General features: G+C 38.7%; 1 long non-coding RNA gene across 1 annotated transcript; it reads left to right on the top strand.

Annotated features, from left to right (window-relative positions):
* The first annotated feature begins 2932 nt into the window (after positions 1-2932).
* Positions 2933-5739, top strand: LOC119364095. The gene is made up of 5 exons (XR_005174659.1): positions 2933-3478; positions 4005-4130; positions 4194-4287; positions 4639-4725; positions 5491-5739. It is a non-coding gene; the product is annotated as an uncharacterized LOC119364095 (long non-coding RNA).
* Positions 5740-6666: the final 927 nt, after the last annotated feature.

Below are 6666 nucleotides of genomic sequence, written 5' to 3'. Positions count from 1 at the left end.
GTTTTCCTACACTGCTTTTCCTTCGCTGTTTCTTATGGTTTTTTTCTTTTTTCTTCTGTGGCTTTCGGTTTTCGACTATTTTGTTCAACTTTCAGTTGTTTTGTTTTAGTTTCATTTTTTCTGTCTTGGTTCCTTTTTTCCTTTCAGTTTTTCTTTTATGTTTCTTTTTGTTCTACTTTTCTGTTTCTGTTTTCTTCTCTTTTATTGCGTATTATACAAAAGGTTCACTGCATATTACAAATAGTTTGCCGTATTAATAAAAAAAATCATCATATATTATAAAAATACTTCATCTTCGCGTTATAAAAATGTTCATCATGTGCTACAAAATGTTCACTGTATATTATAAAATTGTTCAACGTATTTTTTACTAAACGTTCAATGCTTATTTGAAAATTGTTCCACGCGTACATTGATATTTTTTGAAAAATGTTCATCTTATATTAAAGGATGTTCATTGTGTATTACTTAAATTGTTCAACGTACATTAAAAAAATTCATTGGATATTACAAATTTTCAGTGTATATTTTCCAATTTTTTCAAAAGGATAGTTATACTATGGCACCTCATATTTAGCACTAGAACTCGCCAGCGTTCAGTTAGTAGCCCTCATCCGCAAGAGGGAAATCGTGAGTTTGATGTCTCCCTCGCGCTTAACATTTTTGTTTTATTTTTACTTGTCTAGGGCTTGTTCACCTCCTCATGGGCCGACCCATTTGCTCTGCCTTTAGCAAAGGCTACACCACTTGCCGCCTGCGATTCAACCTGGGCCATCGCGATGCATAAGGGCGCCCCTAACTGGGCTGGCCCATTTTTTCTCTGTTTCTTTCTCTTTCTTTCCTTTTTTCTTTTTCCTTTTTTGCTCGCTTAGTAGTTTTTCAGTTTCCTTTTCTATTTCATGTTTACTTCTTTAAATAGTATGAGAATTCAATTTTGCATTCTAAAATTTAAATAATGTTATATTAGTTTCTCTTTTTTATTTTTTAGAGAATTATAGAAAATGTTGTTGTTGTAAAAAAATTGACCGATTCAAAAAGAAAAGATGTCCCAATTAGTTGGGCCATATTTATCCCAGGGAAAAATAATCGAGGCTCTCATTTCAGCCCATCTAAAAGAAGAGAAAAAGGCTATTATTCTTTTATAAATACGATCTAGTGTTTTTAACTAATATTTGGTCCAATTTGTCTTTTTCACGAGAGGTGGATCAAAGATTCTGACACACAATCATTTGGTCAATTATACATTAAATATGACATAGTATTTTATAAAATTGATTTGGTCCAATTTTGCAACAAATATATGATAGGTCCTTAAAAACTCATTTTGGGCACTCGAAAAATGGAAATTGAATTTTCCGTCCAAGAAAACTGAAAACTTCCTTAGGCAACGTTGTTTGCCATTCCAAGATGCACCCTTGTGCATAATATGAGATCATTTGAACAAACTATGCCATGAATGTGGCTGTAAGATTGATCATTTAGCTTGAAAGTCATGGATCTTCACACATGATAGCTTCTTTCTGTGAACAATTTTTTAAAAAATTGTCGTATTACAAGTTTATTATTTTTCTTGATAACTTGGTCACATATAATGACACAATGCGAAGGTTTTCCAATTTTTTGATTTTTTTACTTTTCATGCCCATTTCAAAATGCGGTCAAAACAGCGGGCATGACCGTCCCTAGCTAGTGGTTGAATCTTGGAATTTTTTTGATGTTTCTCTGATTAAATAGATACTTTTGTACCTAAAACTGATTTTTGGAAAAATCATGAGCAAACTATGAGGCAGTTGTAGTTCAAACTTGACCCACTTCCAACTGAATCAGCGGAAATTTGTCTTTTTCATGAGAGGTGGATCAAAGATTTTGACACACAATCATTTGGTTAATTATACATTAAATATGGCCTAATATTTTATAAAATTGATTTGGTCCAATTTTGCAACAAATATATGGTAGGTCCTTCACAAAAAGCTCATTTATGGCACTCAAAAAATGGAAAATGAATTTTTCGTCCAAGAAAACTGAAAACTTCCTTAGGTGACGTTGTTTGTCATGCCAAGATGCACCCTTGTACATAATATGAGATCATTTGAATAAACTATGCCATGAATGTGGCTATAAGATTAATCATTTGGCTTGAAAGCCATAGATCTTCACACGTGATAGCTTCTTTATGAGAACACTTTTTTTAAAAAATTGTTGTATTACAAGTTTATTATTTTTCCTAATAACTTGGTCATATATAATGACACAATGCAAAGGTTTTCCATTTTTTTGATTTGTTTTAATTTTTCATGCCCATTTTAAAATGCGGTCAAAATGTCGGGCATGACCGTACCTAGCTAGTGGTTGAATCTTGGAATTTTTTTGGTATTTCTCTGATTAAATAGATACTTTTCCACCTAAAACTGATATTTGGAAAAAATCATGAGCAAACTATGAGGGAGCTGTAGTTCAAACTTGACCCACTTCCAGCTGAATCGCCGGGAATTTGTCTTTTTTATGAGAGGTGGATCAAACCTTTTGACACCCAATCATTTAGTCAATTGTACATTAAATATGGCCTAGTATTTTATAAAATTTATTTGGTCCAATTTTACAACAAATATATGGTAGGTCCTTCACAAGAAAACTCATTTTGGGCACTCGAAAAATGAAAAATGAATTCTTCATCCTAATAAAATGAAAATTTTCTTAAGAAACAATATTTTTCATTCTAAGATACAAACTTGTGCATAATATGATATTATTTTTGAATATTTCATGTGAAAAAATAGAAGAAAAACAAAAGGAAAAACACAATTGCATGTGTGCTTTATTCTCATTGGTGGAATTACTTGTGACACGGATCGATGACATGGCGCCCATCCATCCATCCATCCATCCATCTACAGAAAAAAAGAAAATGAAAAAAAGATCCCACCCTCCCCTCGCTCGCTCTCTCCCTCATGAACCCCTCTCTGTCTTGCAACCTCTCCCTTCCCCCCATGAACCTCTCTCCCTCGCCGCCACCCACCACCCACATCGGCCAGTTCCGTCGAGCTCCAGCGGCGCGTATCACACCCCGAGCTCCCCTATGTCCGCACCTCCTTCCCCTCCGGCTAGAATCAGCGCTCAAGCCGTCCACCAGCCCCCGTGGTAGCTAGGGTTTCGGCCGCCACCCCTTACCTGGCCGGGATCCGCCACATCCGGCGACGTCGAGGCCAGCGGGCGCCGGATCCGTCACCGGCGTGCCCAGGTTGGTCCCTCTCCTTCTTGTTCGCCCTACCCTCTTCTCCCCACCTCACCTATTCTTTCCTGTGATTTCCTTTCATGCATATCCATGGCGTGAACGGAAGAGAAGCAGGACAGGCACAGATGGAGGAACACCGTCTTCATCCCCTGCCCCGACGCCAAAGGTGATTGCGTCAAAAATATGGAGGCGTTCAGGAAGCGGGCGGGCAAGTTCAAGGAGCAAGTCGCCGAGCAGCAGCAGGTAAGCACCATCTAAGATCTGATGATTTCTGCCTCGCGGCATAGTCGTTGGTCAAGGGGCGAGATTTCCCCTTGGCATGATTTGATGGGTCGTGCGTGTGGGAGCCGCCAATGAATGAGCGAGATCGCCTGCGACCCTCGGATCTGCTATTGAAATTGCTATGCTATTATTACAGTTTAATTCCCTAAGCTGCTACTGACTTATACTACAGAGTGTTAAACTGCTACTGATTTAGACTACAAACCATTTAATCTTATGCTAAACTGTTGCCTTCGTTAGGTAGAGGACGCTCAGTATCATCCCTGTCGTGTCGCCTTGCTTAACTGTGTCGGTTTCTAGGTGCATATCTATGGATGCACTAAATAGCTAGTATATAATGTTTAAATATTTTTCGTGACTTTGCCATAGAAAGTTAGCGTCGGATTTTTTTGGTTTAGTACAATGCACAAATGTTCACATTGCCTCAATGGTGCATATTTTACTGTATCAGAACAACTGTATGCTTCCCTCATTGATGCTACTACAGATAATATATTTGAGCACGCGGATGCCGGAGGGGTCGTGCCTGAGGAGACCGAGCTCGCCATGCTGCTCATTTTCAATGCCAACAAGGGAAGGGCCGACGAGGAGAACAGGGTCCCTACACCAAGAGGTTAGGTTTCCCTTGCTTCTCGGTAGATCTCGGACAGCTCCCTAATTTTCCTTGGTCTCGTAGGTAACTGGCGCAACAGCTGTAACTTGAGACGCTGGACTGGAGGAAGGACCATGAGGAGAACAACTACATAATGTTATGGATGGACAGGATGATGGTAAGTAATTCTTGAGTATGATAACATGTCAGCTAGCTCAACCATGTTTATCCATACCTTGCAAGACATTTGGTGAGTATATTTGAGAAACCATACAAGGCTTCTCTGTATTCACCTTCTATATCATGCTGCCCTTTCACGCTATGATCTTGTTTAGATGCACACCGCTCACTTTTTAAGAAAATGTGTGATGTAAATACTGGGAATGTGGATATTTAATGTATGTAACTGTGGCTGTAACAAATTATTGTAAATTGCTGAATGTTCTATTGTTTCATAAGGATAAACCAAGATATTTTATTTACCATGTATTATTTGTCACCGAGTAATGATCTGGGGTTGTGTGTGTAGGGAGGGTGAATCAGATCTAGGAGCACATCGACTTCCGAGGTTTGCCAACACGACAAGTAACGTATGTGTGTCTACTCATCCAACCTGGTAATCCTCCATTTGGTCACCTTCGATTGATATCCTCCAAAATAGGAGGAGATTCTGCTTTTGCTTAATCTCCTTGTGTATGCGCTTCTTGCACCTATTGATGCTACAAGTTAAGTAATCAGATCAGCCCTTCATGTGTTGTATGCAACTTTTGCTCCAGTTTGTTGCACTGGGCGTGAACTATTGTCAAGATTCCAACATGTTCTTCATTTTCTTCTATCAGTATTGCTATAATACCCCTTTGGGTCTTTAACATTTGCTTTTTCTCGTGGACACATGTATGAACACTTCACCTGACTTCATTCTTTCTAGATCTCATAAGTAGTAATTTCTTAAAGATTGTATAACCTGTATACTTCACTTTAATGCATGTGTGACAACAGTACGCTTCTAATTAAATAATTTTCTAGAATAAGCTGGGTAGGGGGCAACTTATTGCAGCTTATTCTAGAAAGCAGCAAAAGAACTGGCCTTGAGTAATTAGTATGATCTTCTGATGTTGGAGTCTCTTTAGGAGGTGGAGAGTTTACACAATATGATATAATATGAATTTTAACTTACTAGTGTTTAATATTTCTAACCTGTTTTATGGAAGAAACAAAAGTTGGGCCACGCAGCCACATAAAACCCTCTAAAATGCGCACTGCTTGCATCCATGTGACTTGCTTATATACACTGTCTGCATTCTACTCTCAGCTTGCTACATTTTTCTTATTTCATGTTATGCTTAATTTGGTTCTCATGTGTTGTCCCTTCTGATGCCAGGACGAAATGCTTCTCGGAATTCTTAAAGAGGAAGACAATGGAGCCATGCTGTTGTTGTGCAACAGGCTATGTTTTTTGTAATACCATTTGTCTTGGCTGTGTATCTTACTTTGTGTGTGCTAGGATACTCAAAAAGCTATCTCTGTAATTTAAATCTGTGTTATGTTGTCTGGTGTGTGTAACCTTATTTTGTGTGTGCTGGGATACTCAAAAAGATATCTGTCTAATTTAAATCTGTGTTATGTTGTCTGGCGTGTGTAATCTTATTTTGTGTGTGCTGGGATATTCAAAAAGATATCTGCCTAATTTAAATCTGTGGTGTATTCTTCACTGAACTTTACTTGTAGTACAGTTTCAGGTCTAAAAAGGTTAAACGACCTAATAATACATAATGGATCGGACATGGGCTTTGGCCCAGTAAAATAAATGTGTATAAAGTTTTATGGGCCGGCCTTAATGGGCTTGGCTTGCCAGAAATTATGACAATCTTATATCATCACTACCAATGCCATGTCAGATCTGGTGGCCACGTGGCTGATGCCACATCAGATCCTATGTGGATGAGGCACATAGGTATTGACCAAAAATGTTGTCATTAAAAACTATGACCTATAATTTTTGGTCTTAAAAACTACGACCAAAACTTAGAAAAGGTCATGTTTGTTTGTTCTTGACGGCCAACTGTTGACCTACTCAGTTTGGTCAAAAAAGGTCATACCTTGAAAACAATGACGATTTATTGACCAAAATGGTGGGTCACTATCGACCGTATTTCTTGTAGTGGAAGCCTCCGTCAAGATTGTGGAGTTAAACCAAGGAGTTTGTAAGGGCAAGGAGATCTCCTACTTTGTGAAGATCTACCCAAGTGAGGCAAGTCCTTCGTGGGAGATGGCCATGGTGGGATAGACAAGGTTGCTTATTCGTGGACCCTTCATGGATGGAGCCCTCCGCGGACTCGCGCAACTGTTACCGTTCGTGGGTTGAAGTCTCCATCAACGTGGATGTACGATAGCACCACTTATCAGAACCACGTCAAAAATCTCCGTGTCTCCAATTGCGTTTGCACACTCCAATCCCATCCCTTTACTTTCTTGCAAGTTGCATGCTTAATTTTCGCTGCTCATATACTATTGCCATGCTTGCTTGAAATGTATTGTGAATGTTTAAACTTGTGCT

The sequence above is a fragment of the Triticum dicoccoides genome, chromosome 1A (genome assembly GCF_002162155.2).
Source record: "Triticum dicoccoides isolate Atlit2015 ecotype Zavitan chromosome 1A, WEW_v2.0, whole genome shotgun sequence".
NCBI classification, from domain to species: domain Eukaryota; kingdom Viridiplantae; phylum Streptophyta; class Magnoliopsida; order Poales; family Poaceae; genus Triticum; species Triticum dicoccoides.
The sequence above is the reverse complement of the archived record's forward strand: the minus strand, read 5'-3'. Positions and strand labels throughout refer to the sequence as shown.